A 14,700-nucleotide genomic window follows, 5' to 3' on the forward strand; every position below is an offset into this window, starting at 1 on the left:
GTAATTGTGCTTTGTACACTTATTATTGACTAAGTAATGATAAGCAGAGAGGGAGGAAGGAAGGAAAGGAGGTAAAGGTAAGACTCTAATGGTGAGGTGGTATTGAATAACTAAATAACTATCTAAACAATCTGAGTAGTTTTGCCTCCGGATTTGTTAAATTATCATTAATCAGTCTCTAATCTTTAATGTACTTGGGTCAGATGTATAGGAAAATAGTCACATTCACACTGACACATAACTGCATTGAATGGATTTATTCTCCTGGAACCTTTACACATTTATCGGACTTGTCTATCATGAAAATGGAATTTAATCCTCCACCTGTCCCAACATAGAGACATGACCAGTCTTTCAAATTGCTAGATATCAATGTTCATGTCCAAAACTTCTATATAATCTGAATGTAGTTCCATTGTATAATCATACTTACAAAGAAGGAGTAGTTGTGGTGTGGTGTGTATAATTTTGTATACTAACACAGCACACTGAAATTTACCACGTATTCTCCTAAGTATAACCAGAACTAAACTGATATGTTTGCAAATCTATCAGTATCTCATGGTCATGGAACAGCTGACTTAAAATTCCATGGAAAATTGCAGACCATATTGTTAACAATCATAAAATTATTTTCTTGACATTATTCATTAATTGATATCCGTATATCATGAACGTTAGTTAGTGTTTTATTTACAGTTTATCCCCCTAACCCAGATCTTTACATTTAAAAATAAAGCTATTAAATAATACTTTGTGAAATAATCAAGATAACCCCAATATAGTGAGTCCATTATGTCAGAGATATAAGCAAATATATGTGTGTCTTTCCATAATGTCAGAATTAACTGAATAACAATAAATTCACAAGATATGGTTATTTTAATGGGAAAAATCTCCAGATACTTCCACTCTCCCTGATAGCCCTGACCAAGGCAAATAAATGTTCTTGTTATGTATAATCTTTATTACTGATGTTAACTCTCAGATCACATATTACACATCACAATAAATGTACCTGTGCTGCATGTATGGATATATGTAGGTTATGGAATGGCTGCAAAGGATGAAATAGCTAATGAGTTTGAAAGTGCTCTGGAAAGCAAAAATGTGGGAAACTGTTTGGGATGCAAGAATCTCTGTATTGATTTGAGAATGAACCAAATGGGGGGCCAGAGAAGAAGCAAGAGATGTTGCAGAGCTTGCAAGTCAGGTCACTGCAGTTAACAGTTTGAGAAGGAAGCTTCAGAACTGACCCTGGCTACAGAGGCTAAAGGGTAGTGCTGGTCCCAGGCAGACAAAGAAGTGAGTGGATGGATGGATGGATGGATGGATGGATGGATGGATGGATGGATGGAGGGAGGGATGGAGGGATGGATGGATGGATGGATGGACAGCAGTTCCAGATGAGTGAACAAGAAGAAGAGAAGAAAGAAGATAAGCACAACTTATCTTTAGTGAGGACCAAGATGAACCGAAGCCACTGGGACAGTCTGGATGTCTCTGCTTGCTGGTCCTTGAGACACAGACTGGGCTGTCAGATGAAAGATTAGTAGGCTGTGATCACCACAGCTTTAGGTGTTCTCCTCTTACTAAGGCCCAGATTAAATCTTTTCCTCAACCTGATACATCTGTTAATTTCTTAGAGCTGGTTTCCATGACATCACTTTAATATGATCAACTGCCCCTATGGCCTCAATTCTTCTCAATAAATTATAGAATGTATTGAATGACACACTTCCAATCCCCGGGAATAAGCAGTTCATCAGTCTTTGCTGTATGGGCGGTGCTGGACAAAGGGTACCACCATTCGCTTGTTCACACAGGTGCACAGCCAATCTCCACCTTTTAAAACAAGGTCTAAATCTACCTGGAAATGGAGTATCTTGTGGCATGACACAGCATGAAAATAATCACTGTGTTAGACAATACAGAGTAACCTGGAGCAAGACACGGCCTGGTCTCAGCACCAGATCTGCCATAGGCAAACACCACAGAGTCTGACATCAATGAGACTGTGACCACTGGGTTAGAGAATGCACCTGTATATAAGTGATAAGGAAACAAAAGGAGATGCACAGGTGTGTGGTACTGATGGCAACACTTCTAATTATTACTTTAAACAACTTGTTAATTACCTATTTAGTCTCTCTCTCTCTCTCTCTCTCTCTCTCTCTCTCTCTCTCTCTCTTTCTCTGTGTGTGTGTGTGTGCATGTGTGTGTGTGTGTGTGTGTGTGTGTGTGTGTGTGTGTGTGTTTGAACTGTGCTGTGCAGAAATCAAAGGACAACTTGTAACTTTGGGAGCTGGTTCTTTCCTTCTGCTGTGTAGACACTAGGAATTGAACTCAGGTCCTCGGGCTCATCAAGCTTGGCACCAAACATCTTCTACCACAAAGACATTTTGCCAGCCATAATTTTCCTTTCTTAATTGGTTGCTCTCTTTTTGTATTTTGATGAACTAATGTCCCCATTTCTGGTTCAGAAATAAACTGTTAGATCTCTGCACACCAATTCTCCTAGTGTTCTCCTCTACACTTACTCATGCTTCCCGTGGTACATGGAATAAACCCCATGAATCTGTGGCTATTCATAACTGCCTTTCTGGCCACTGGACAAAACACGCAACTCTAAGCAGCAGTTACTAAGTTGGTCATGGGAAGCAGCTGCCAAAATGGATTTAGTTCAAACTAGAGAGTCCATCAATTAAAACCACCTTCCAAATGCGTCAATGCCCAATAACTGGTAACTAGTCCTCGCTTAATTTAAGTTTTCATTGTTTTAGCTTCACAGTACGCAATCTAGTTATGGGCTGTGGACAGACATGTAAAGTTGTGACACACAACAGGATGGAAACATCTAATTATTTTTTATAAATATTTAATACAGAGAAGCCAGACTTTGCCTGAGAATTGCAAGCTTTGTAAATTACCATGGCAACAATTAGTGTGTTATTCTATGTACAGATACTAAAGAGGAGTTTGGGACTTTTGCATTGATGGAGCGAGCAGTTTTAATCAGTGAAATGGATATTAAAGTGACTCTTGAAAATAAGAATATATCTAATTTTATTAGTAATGTGTTTCTCCCACTTGCTTGCATTAGAATTATTGTGTTCTCATGAAAATGTAATTTATCATGTACCTACATTTACATGGTACAATAAGCAAATATAGTTTTCTTAAGTACAATCATAAAAGCACAGTATTTCCTTTGTAAATTATATCAATAGAGTTAAATTAGCCTAAGAAGTTACACTGACAATGGATAAGATAAATGGGAATATATTATCCATGAATGAATATACACTTTTACATAATAGCATGAGCCTTTATTGAAATTTATTAAATAGATTAAGAATTGTCAAATTGTGTTCCTTTACTATAAAAACATTATTTATCAACACTATAATAACCATTCATTCAGTGGATATTTAAAGAGCTTACGCACTGGTGTAGGTGTTAGGAACTGTATCATGAGCTAGAAGATGGGGTTCCTGTTTGTTCTGCATATTAAAACTTACTGGAGGAGATGGACAAGATACATAAGTAAATTTTACTTTAATATAATCTGAAAAAATAATTAGTTTCTGAGCTAACTCTAGTAGCTCAGTCTCAGCTGTTTGGGGAATGTTGTATTCAGCGTGTCACAACTGTTGTTCCATCAGGAAGTTTACAGATGGTGTCTCCAAGGAAACAGAAGTTGAGTAGAACTCTCAGAAGACATGTGAAAGTTTCTGTAAATGATACAGAGGATGTAACAAATAGGAGAAAGGATTTTGGAAGGGAGTATCGAGTATCATGAAGCCACCTGGACAATGAGGAGAAACTAGTTCAAAAGCTAGGGAACACCTAAGTCCAAAGGTGCTGGGATTATGGATGTGACTAGAGATTTTAAGGATCACTCACTGGTAATAAGAGTAATTTCCTCACAAGATAGCCATTTTGGAAACCTCAGAAATTATGAGGGGACATTTAACTATGATCAAGACCTTGGAAGGAGCAGATCATTCTGGGCTATCAAGGTGAGCTCCATCTAATTATAGACGATGGTAACCTCAAGGAACATTCTGTGACTCTGATCATTGAGAAGAGAAATATGGACAGAAGCTGTCATCAGACTGAGGTTATACTGCTGACTTTGGAGACACAACAAACCACGGAAGTGTTTGCACTCTAGAAACAGGAAAGGACAAACACACTGATTCCCTCATAGAAGGCCCAAAGAGTAAAAGAGTGTTGAGATATTGTGGATACCTTGAATATAACCCAATAAGACCTTTGCTAGATGTCAATATGGCAATATAAGAAAATTAATTTGTAATGTTTTCAATGACTTGGGTTGTGGTAATTGTTATAGCATGAATTGAAACTAATACAGTGATTTGAGCTGGGGAGTAAGAAATGTGCATGTGTTAAATGTGATCTGTTCTGCAGTGATGTGGAACAATCATGACAGAGGCAGGATGGTGACATGGAGAACACTCAAAGAGCCACTGTGGAGATCACCTGTGGCCACTGTAGAGCTCGCCCTCTGTCATTTTAGGGGTCATGTACAGTCATTGTGGAGGTCATCTGCAGCCATTGTGAAGATGATGTACAGAAGGGAACCAAAAAAAATGGGTGTGATAAGTGGGAATATCACTAGCGTAATGTAGGTCTAAAATCAACATGAATAAGTTTTCAAAGCCACAGGATTGGACGAATCTATTTTAATGCACAGTCCAATATGGCACCAACCAGCTGAATGAACCATAAATTAAAATTAGCGAAATTAAATATTCACTTTCTAAAGCATAGTAATCTCCCAGAAAGGCTCAATAGGCATATGTGATAATGTACTGTATGTTGGATGCTACTAAGAACAATGCCTTCAACATATAAAATTATGTTGGACTGGAATAATAGGGAGAAAAACGGCATAAAAGAAAAACATGGGAAGGATTGAAAATGGATCAGCTGTCAGAATGGGAGAAAAGGAGCCAGCAAATTAGACTGAGGGTGCTTAGTGTTTGTCCTTTTCAAGACTCAGAAGGATCAAAACACAAAGATGTAACTCAAAAATGTGTCTACCTGTGTTTAGCATTAACTCACCAGCATGGACTTAGCTATTGAATCAGCTAATAGCTATTGTATTGAGTGTTTCTTGGGTTTTGGTTAATGATAAGTCCTTCTGAGATTGGAACCTTGGCTCTGAGGGACACAGCAAAGAATCATCTTAGTGAGCAAAGAGGGGCTGCAGCACTAGAGAAGAGGATTGTGTCATCATAATTACGTACCACGCCACCTTTGAATGGGAGGCAACAGAGTAGAGAACAGAAAAGGCCTGGAGAGAAGAGGCGAGACGTGGGGCAGAAGAGGAGAGGCCTGGGGAGAGAAGAGGGTAGGCCTGAGGAGAGAAAAGGGGTGGCCTGAGGAGAAACAACTTGAGAAACAGAAGCAGCTCATGGCCATTCCCAGACTCACTCAGAGAAGCTCAAATTAAAGTTTTCTCTTTTCACTTTCTGCTTGTGGGAGAACTGCCATTTCTATCACTAATAAATGAGAACTGGCAGAGGATTTGTCAAACGTCTACTTGTCCTCAGCAGCAGAAAAGCACTCAGTGTCTTAGAAGGAGCTGGCCTCTGACGCTGCGCTGTTCGATGGTTTTGATGTGTGCATGTAAAGGCCAGAAAAGGGCAAGAATCTTACAAGGGGTCAGCTCTTAGGTGAGAGACTAATGGGGCGGAAAACCGGGAAGACAGCTTTAAGAGGTGGGGTTACTAAGAAGGGTAGAAAGAAAAAGTGGTAAGGGGGCAGCTCCTCCTGTTTGTGACAGTATGATACCTTTCACCCTATTAGTGTTTCCCTAGTTCACTTAATTCTTTGAAGTAGGTTTCTTTTTGTCTGAGATAATGTCCACAAGTAGACCCACTTTCTCTTCACATAGGTGTTACCCAGCTGACATTAAATGAAGTATATTGGAAAAAAAAATGGGTAAAATCACCTCAGAACACAAAATTTATAAAGAAAAGAGAAAGAAGAGAAGTGGGGCAGCCGGCAGCCCTTATTCATTCAACACACGTTTGCTGAGCACTTACTCTGTCAAGCCTTCCCTTGGTGTGAGGAACACAAGAACCTTACAAGGCTGAATTCTTTCTCAGGAAACTCTCATTCCTGACAACATAGGTTTCTGGTGCAAACCCCGGTGACTTCTCTGCCTTGCATTCTTAAAAACAGCAAAACTTAAAACCAAAGAGCAGCAGCTTTACCTGTCCAATTCTGTCAATAAGAACCTGACAGCAACTCCACATGATTTATAGGAACACATTCGTGGGTTAGAGCTCAGAACTGGGCCAACTCCCTATATCTTCAGCTAGGTTTGTGCCACCAGTTCCACAATAACGTGTGAGATGCTCCTCTGCTCAAGTCAAGGTCCAGTTATTAACTCATCAGCAAAATGTCAGCAATGCTATTCCCACTCGATTTCTTATCTGGGGCTAAGAGTCTAAGAATACGAGATTTCTGTCTCAGTAAACCAAGAAGAGCATAAGTGCACAGCTCCTCTTCATTCAGGTAATGCTATGTTCCCAGGCTGAGAAGACCGCGCAGTTGCGAAAGTGCTTGTCACTCAAGCATGAGGACCTACGTTCGGTCTTAGTACCCACGTTAAGAAAAGTAAGCATGCCTTCACAGCGTGTTAAGATTCCAGTGCTGGGAAAGTGGAGAGAGGCTGATTTCTGGGGCCAGTTGCCCCAACAGTCTGAGTTCAGTGAGACTTGCATCAAAAATAAGATTGAGAGCGACAGAGGACGACATCCAGTGTTAATACTGCACGCACACACACACACACACACACACACACACACACACACATACCACAGGAGTGAGAATATATATTCAGGGCAGTTAAAGAAAGCAGGTTTTTTTTCTCCTTTTATCATTATAACTCTGTTTCATTGACAAGTACTTTTGTTAAATCCTGTGATGACTTCACATGGAATATGAGCTGCCACAGTGACAGAATTGACTGGTGTAAGTGTAGCTAGAGTTTTCCTGCCTGGCCAACAGTCAGGACAAATCTCTGACACCCGCCAGTCCCACAGCCGCTCAGACCCAACCAAGTAAACACACAGAGACTTATATTGTTTACAAACTGTATGGCTGTGGCAGGCTTCTTGCTAACTGTTCTTCTATCTTAAATTAATCCATTTCTATAAATCTATACCTTGCCACGTGGCTCGTGGCTTACCGGCGTCTTCACATGCTGCTTGTCATAGCTGCAGCTGGCAGTGTCTCTTCCCAGCTTCCTGATCTCTCAATTCTCCTCTCTGTTAGTCCCGCCTATACTTCCTGCCTGGCCACTGGCCAGTCAGTGTTTCATTTATTGACCAATCAGCACATTTGACATACAGACCATCCCACAGCATATAGGTAACATGGATCAAATTGTGTGACATAAGTTCTGCTGAAGCTTATGGCTCCCACAGGTAGCACTGATCAGCCTGGAACTGTGGAAGAGGGAAGAAGTTTGGCAATAAAAGCTTCACAGATGCCCCTGCTGAAGGCTATGACAGAGACATGGCCGGTGCCTGCCCTCAGGAGTGTTACACTTTAATTAACCCGGCAAAACCTAGCTTTGTAACATAAAGAATGCCTGCCTATTATGGTGATATTTTATTTGTACTGAAATGTGATTTTATTTGTATGTTAATAAATAAAGTTGCCTGGGAGAGCTAATAGCAAGCCATAGCATAGCCGGGCGTTGGTGGCACACGCCTTTAATCCCAGCTCTTGGGAGGCAGGCTAGGCGAATCTGTTTGTTCAAGGATACAGCCAGCATGGAGACACACGCCTTTAATCTCAATACCAACCATAGAAGACCTAGAGATCTGTACAGATGGGCAGTGACGAGGAGGTCATGTGGTTGGGTTTACAACCAATGAGAAGGCAGAATAGGAAGTCAATAAAAAGCACAAACACACAGGAAGTAGGTCTCTTTCGGAGAGGTCGGACAACAGCGACAGTGAAGGGTAAGGTTTTTAGCTCTTAGCTATTGCTCTGACCTCTTGGCTTTCATCTCTGTATTTCTTATTTAATAAGATGGTTACATCTACAGCCTATCTTCAAATTCTTCCATTCTTTCCTCACCTTTCCCTTTATCACTTTACAGGGAATATAATACAAAAGTTTATACAAAATGCTGTCTGACCAATAACCCAGTTAATTAAAGCATGCAAAGGTTCAGAGTTCTGGGAATTCTGGAGATTGGGTTCTCATTGTTTTTAATGTCTGTGTGAGTTTATTTTTTCTGTAGACTACAAAATATAAGCCCTTGCCTGATGACACAGGTGTGGGGTCCCAGCCACCAAGGAGCCTAAAAAAGGACGGTCAGCAGGTTTAAAGCCAGTGTAATGCTACGGTAAGGATTCCGTAGTGCAGCACAAACCTGTCTCAAAATAGAGGGAAAGTGGGACCTGATGTGTAACTCAGTGAGAGAGCACCTGCCTAGCATGCATGAGGCCTAGGTTCAATTCCCAGTGTGTGACAATGAAGACAGTTTTTCACGCAAGAATATCCCAGCTCTGATGATACTCATTTTTACAGTAAGCTTCTGCTTTGCGGGACCTGACAAATTTAAAAGTCACCCTGATGACATTTATTGTGACCAGATCTCCATCTCTGATTCTCTATCTTTCCTCCTCCCTTCTCTTTCTCTCCATCTTTCATCTTCTTATCTCTTCTCTTCTCTCCCTCCCTTCTTACCACCACAGACTTTGGCAATAACACAGTGACTGTAGGACTTACTAATAAGGATTTGGGGGGAAACATGATTCTGGAATCTGAAAAACTCTGGGTCCAAATTCTGATTGCACGTTTACTGACAGTGTGACTGGTCAGCAGCGGCCCTGAGCATGGATGCCTGAGCACAAATAGAGGCCCAACAGGAACAGTGCCACCTACTCCACGGAGCTGCCCTCAGTACTAACATGAACACTTCAAGGATGGATGCAATGGCATTACTGACACCTGATATTGATGTTTTGTTGTGTGTGTTTACAAGTTCACATATGTGTATGCAGATACATGTTTATGGTGATATTTTATTTGTGCTGAAATTTTATTTGTATGTTAATAAATAAAGTTGCCTGGGGATCAGAGCTAAGAGCAAGCCATTTAGCAGAAGTCCAGAGGTGGTGGCAACAAGCCCTTAATGTGATCACATGGCAGGCAGAGTCTCTGTGTGTTCAAGAACACAGCCAAGCAGTGACCTGAACCTTTAATCTCAGTACAAACCATAGAGACCTGGAGGTCTGTATAGACAGGCAGTGACGAGGAAGTCATGTGGATGGGTTTAGAACCAATGAGAAGGCAGAACAGAAAGGCAATTAAGACAGGACACAGGAAGAAGGTCTCTCTCTCAGGGGAAGAACAGCAGTGAGTGGTAAGATAAGGTGGTCTTAGCTCTTGGCTACTGCTCTGATCTCTGGGATTTTAACTCTTTATTTGTCTGTGTTTCTTATTTAATAAGACCGTTTAGAATTACATCTACACATGTTAATATGTATGTGCATGCACGTGAAGAGCAGAGGTCAACAAGTACATGTTGGACGTATTCCTCAATTTTTCTCCATTTTGTTTATTTCTTTGTGGAGACTAGCTCTCCTCAGTTGGCTAGGCTGGTTGGCATATGAGATCTCCACACTCTCCTGTCCTCAACCCCTCCCATCACCAGCGCTGGGGTCCCAGACTCACAACAAAGCCCCTTTCTTTGACCTTGCAAACCGAAGTCTTCATGCTTGCATAGCTAGCTAGCACGTTCACCGCTGAGCAATCTCTCCAGTCCCACGCTATCGTTTTCATATGTGAATATCTCCTTTTGGTCTCACCGTGGAATGTTTCTAAAACGCCTTCATTTCCACAATTCCATGTAAACAACTGCACTTTAATGGTATTTTGACATGCTCTAACATTATTTAGTTACCCTTGCCGTTAACACTTGAGTTAAACTATTATAAATGCGGATGTTTCTAAAACTGTAACCTCTGTAATGTGCAAGTGGACAGGAAATCTAGGTTAAAATATGCTGACTGGCAAACAAGGCAGGCCAATAAGAGGGCTTTTTTTGACCTCTGTCTTGAGTATTCCAGAAATCAGTATATTCTACTGTTGTTTTTTATTCACTGTATCCTGATAATTTTCTATCTCTTGCTTTCCTCTCCACCTAATAAATTACATACAAATACCCTATGAATAAATGCATATGGACATACACAGGGAGAGCCAAACAGAAAATATGTCAATAACAATGGATTAAAACTAAGAAACCAGGGGGAGGAGCTTGGACCTACCTGTACTGAATATACCAGGCTCTGCTGACTCCCCATGAGAGGCCTTACCTTGTTGGAGGGGGGAAGAGAGGGGGATCTGTGGTTGGTATGTAAAATGAATAAAAATCCCTTAATAAAAAAAAAAACTAAGAAACCAAGTTAATGCACACTCTGGTCATGTTGGGTGATCACAAACAAGAGAAGTTTGCTCAGGTGAATTCTCCTAGTGTCCGAATGCAAAGAACTCTGTTAAAAAAAAAAGATCCTAAATGTCAAGGGTACATAGGAGCTAACTGAAGGGTTTCCAGTTGCCAAAGACAGAAAAATTTAACCAATAAATCAAATAATAAAATGTTGCATCATAGAATCAAATACAACCTTTATCTGTGTCTATGTCTCATATATATGTGTGTATGTGTATATCAACATATATAATACATACTCATTAAATACACAGCTGAAAATTTCACAAAAAAAAGCATAGATAAATGCCCTTCGTAGAAGGATTTCAAATCATTGATATTGATGCTCTAACCTGAAGGTCAGAAAACAAAGTTTTTCACTACTTAGATTTGGTCTCTATATATTGATTTTCTTCTCCGGCACACAATGTAGAAAGAAGGGGAAGAAAGAATTGCCTTAGTGTTGAGAATCCTGACACAGTATCACTCTGTGCCCAGCCAACATCTTCAGCAAAGCTGTGTGGATGGCAGGTACTCCTGGTGCCATCTGGTAAAGTTGGCACTTGGGCCCTCCAACCAGTCTTCCCCCTATCCAAAACACAGATCTGATAAAGAGACACACAATGAACAAACCCCAACCTGGAGACATTCTATGACATGGCTGAGTAGTACTCCTCGATGTTGTCAATATCATCTCAAACAACCAAAAAACAAACGTGTATGAAATTGTCACAGCAGAAATGAGTCTGAGCATACATGCTAACAAAGTGAACTGACGACTTAGATGTCAGCATAAAAAGGGCATCATGTAAAAACCAGTGTCTCTGAATAAATTATTTCCTTCCATCAGCAACAGTTTGTCTCTATTGCTTCATTAATTACAGCAAATGCATCGTGCTAACGGAAGACACTACTAATGGAGATTTAAGCTTCTAATAAGCCTTTCTATTATTTTCACATTTTTTTCTTTAGTTTCAGAAGTATCATTAAGACTATTTTAAAGTGAAGGAGTGAAATGTGGCTGTTTACAGAAATGAAAGAAGTTGTGCATGCCAATGTTATGGAACACTGGGGCTGGAGATAAGAGGACACTAAGATGCAGGGCTGTCCTGGCTCTCAGGTGATGGCAATGAGACTTTCCTCCTGTTTCTCATGCGGCATAGCAGCTTCTCTTTCACTATCTGCTTCATCTGCAAGCTAACCATGCACATGGTCTACCATGGATCCCATGAGCCTGGCCCGCCGCATAGGCCTTTCCCATCTCTCAATTGTGACATCATAATCAGCAAGTATCTTTGCAGACTTCATTTGAATTTCTTTTCAGGTAAGATATAAATTCTTATTATCAGCTTTCAGCCGGTAAATAGCTTATCCTTCTTTAAAATATGTGCATAGCCTGTGTCTACAAAGTCATTTTGGGAAAGTGAGATGAAGAGGCATGTGGTAACTTCTTGTAGAATACCCAAAGATAAAAATGTCAATGTTAACTGAAACAGATATAAAATGTTCAATATATGTGACAAAAGCATAATATAAATATATTCCTGGATTATAAAATGTAAATCATAAGATAAATACAGTCTGACCTTTACATCAATATCTCTACATGTTTGAACCATCCAGGAATCAAAACTATTTTGAAAAAAAAAAAAAAACTACATCTGTGTTGAACATGTAAGACTTTTTTCTATTTATTTGTCTAAAACCAATATAGTACAGCTAGTGATGCATCGAATTTCCATTGCATTATGTGTGAGAAATCACCTAGAGATGAATCAGAATACCATATACAAATGCTACACCAGAGAAGAGAATTGAGCATCTGCTCACAGTGTCCATGGACGTATTCCCAGAAGCAATCTGCTATGGATACGGAGGCATATCACAGAAGTTATCATCAGCTATACATTGGAACAGTGCAGCTGCACAATAATTAAGGAAAATCTTTATATTCAGATAATTAATATGAATTTAATGTATCTGTTTGTAGGAATCATCAGACCTTGGCAGAATTCAGCAGAGTTGGCCAACATCTTTAATTTCTTATGGTTACTGTCACAACTTCATCTAGCAGTTGACTATCATGAGAAGTACGGATGTGTGGCCCATGAGTCTCCCCTTTGTCCATCAAGGTTAGACATGTTCTCACAACAAAACTGTAAGAACAAAAGAGGAGCTGGGAATGGTTGTTGTTTCCCCAAACATCTTCTCTAATACATCACAGGCTGGGAATATCACTGGCTGTATCAAGATGTAAGTCCAACAATGAATCAAGGACTGAGGGAACACACTCCTTGAAGGTTAAGGAATGCTGAATCACTTTGCATAGGATAGAAATATGGTTGAGACTATGATGATAATCATGATAATGAATAATTGACATAATTAAATCAATATACCACATAAATGAAGTATGTAGTTAGTAACTGCAGGATTAATTTATGAAAGATTCACAAAGGGAAGAACCTTGAGTAGATATTTAAACCAACTGTAGGAGTGTACATATAAATATATTCACCATTTAGTCTGCCTTAAAAGAAATCCTGCTTTCACTCTTCTGTATAAAGGATCAGGAGGGGACAGGATGTAGCAGTTTTGTGTCCTGGAGTGAAATTATGATTCAGTTATTAACTCTGCTGCTCAGTAGTCCATGAGAAGTAACGTGGCATCCTTCAGTTTGGCCTTATCTATTGTGACAAGGCTCCAGGGAGCTGATGTGCATGAAATTCATTTCATGTCTCATTCACAGAATGCTCGAATTTGAAAATACCTTTATGATGTTGCAGGTTTCAGTTACCTAGTGTGTGATCTCACAAACTCGCAGTCTTCAAAGGAGAGAACATTAACTTCTCAGAAGCCTGAGCTTCTTTGTTATGGGGGACCCTTGAGGCATTGTTGCCACAGAAACACACAGGAGCACACAGGTCACTTTTGATAAAATGTCATGTACTCTAAGGGTAATAGAAATAAGTTTTTTTATGCAAACTCACAGTTGAATAGAAGGCATGGGCTTAGATAAAATAAATCTAAGCTAGCCTTATGTATAATACATTAACAGATAGATCATAGTGCTCTCATATCACAGGTTTCTCCAAATACTTCTTACCCATAAGAAGTACAGTATGTGATAATAGCAGCAGATATATATATGCAAATAAATTTAAGGATGTTTTTAGCACATCAGAGGAAAAGCACAATTAATGTCTTTCTTCTGTTAAATCAGAGTTGGTAAGGAAGCACAAAAGACCTGAGAGAAAGGCATAGCTTCCCCTCACCCCCATTCATTTCCCAGTGTTTTCCCAATGATATGTTTTAACAGGTGCATTCATGTCCTTGTTACAAGTTACAATAATTACATTACACATTACTATTTGGTTTCCTTTCCAACAACTCACCACAGGCAATGAGGGTGATATTACAAATACTTGACTTCCTCCTTGCTGACATCTGGCAGGTGTCACAGATTCTGGGGCTTTTTCTAGTAAAGCCTAGATCAAATTTTTAAATCCATTGCCCGTTACCCCCTGGATAGGTCCATGTGCAATTGGAGAGAATTAAATGAGAAAACAATATGGCTTCCCTGACCAACTCCCTAAGCCCTCTTTGTATGACTTGGTCAAGGCAGTCAATTCCTACTCTGCATTTCGAATTCACTACCTTCTCTCCAGAACCTTCCCTGAATGATCACTCTCATTTTGATACTTCTGAATCCTGGACGTATCCCAATGAAGGAGCAGTCACCTACATGGTCCTCTATACTTAAGCATCTATCTGTCTCCTTTGCTAGACTCTAAGACGAATGTAAGCAAAGAAACCAGCATGCATGCATGACAAAATGCTGCTCTGCCAGCAGATGACAGCTAAGTCTCCTCACGGTGTGCTTAGAACCAAGTGTCTGTAGCTTGGGTGAATATACGAATGCCTGTAGGAGCGACAGAGAGCAGGAACATACTTGGACAGATAAGCTGAATACACATTTCCTTTTTCCCAACGTCCCACCCAGATCATTAGAAAATATGGATGACTTTCACCAGAGCTTATTTATAGCAAAAATAATCTAACTGAAAACAGCCATACACAACTCTAAATTTCTTGGTCTGGGTTAGAGTGAGAGCAACACTGAGGTGCTCACAGAGGTTGTTTGTTTGTTTATTTGTTTGTTTTACTCTGCTGAGAGACCTGGGGAAGGAAGGAAGTTTATATTACAGGCA

The 14,700-nt window shown here is 40.0% G+C and overlaps 1 long non-coding RNA gene across 1 annotated transcript; it reads left to right on the forward strand.

Annotated features, from left to right (window-relative positions):
- Positions 1-3,698: 3,698 nt before the first annotated feature.
- LOC131895851 (uncharacterized) lies at positions 3,699-9,078 on the forward strand. Its single transcript, XR_009375297.1, has 2 exons — positions 3,699-4,022; positions 8,881-9,078. It is a non-coding gene; the product is annotated as an uncharacterized LOC131895851 (long non-coding RNA).
- The last annotated feature ends 5,622 nt before the right edge of the window (positions 9,079-14,700 follow it).

The sequence above is a fragment of the Peromyscus eremicus genome, chromosome 19 (assembly GCF_949786415.1).
Source record: "Peromyscus eremicus chromosome 19, PerEre_H2_v1, whole genome shotgun sequence".
In the NCBI taxonomy this organism is placed as follows: Eukaryota; Metazoa; Chordata; class Mammalia; order Rodentia; family Cricetidae; genus Peromyscus; species Peromyscus eremicus.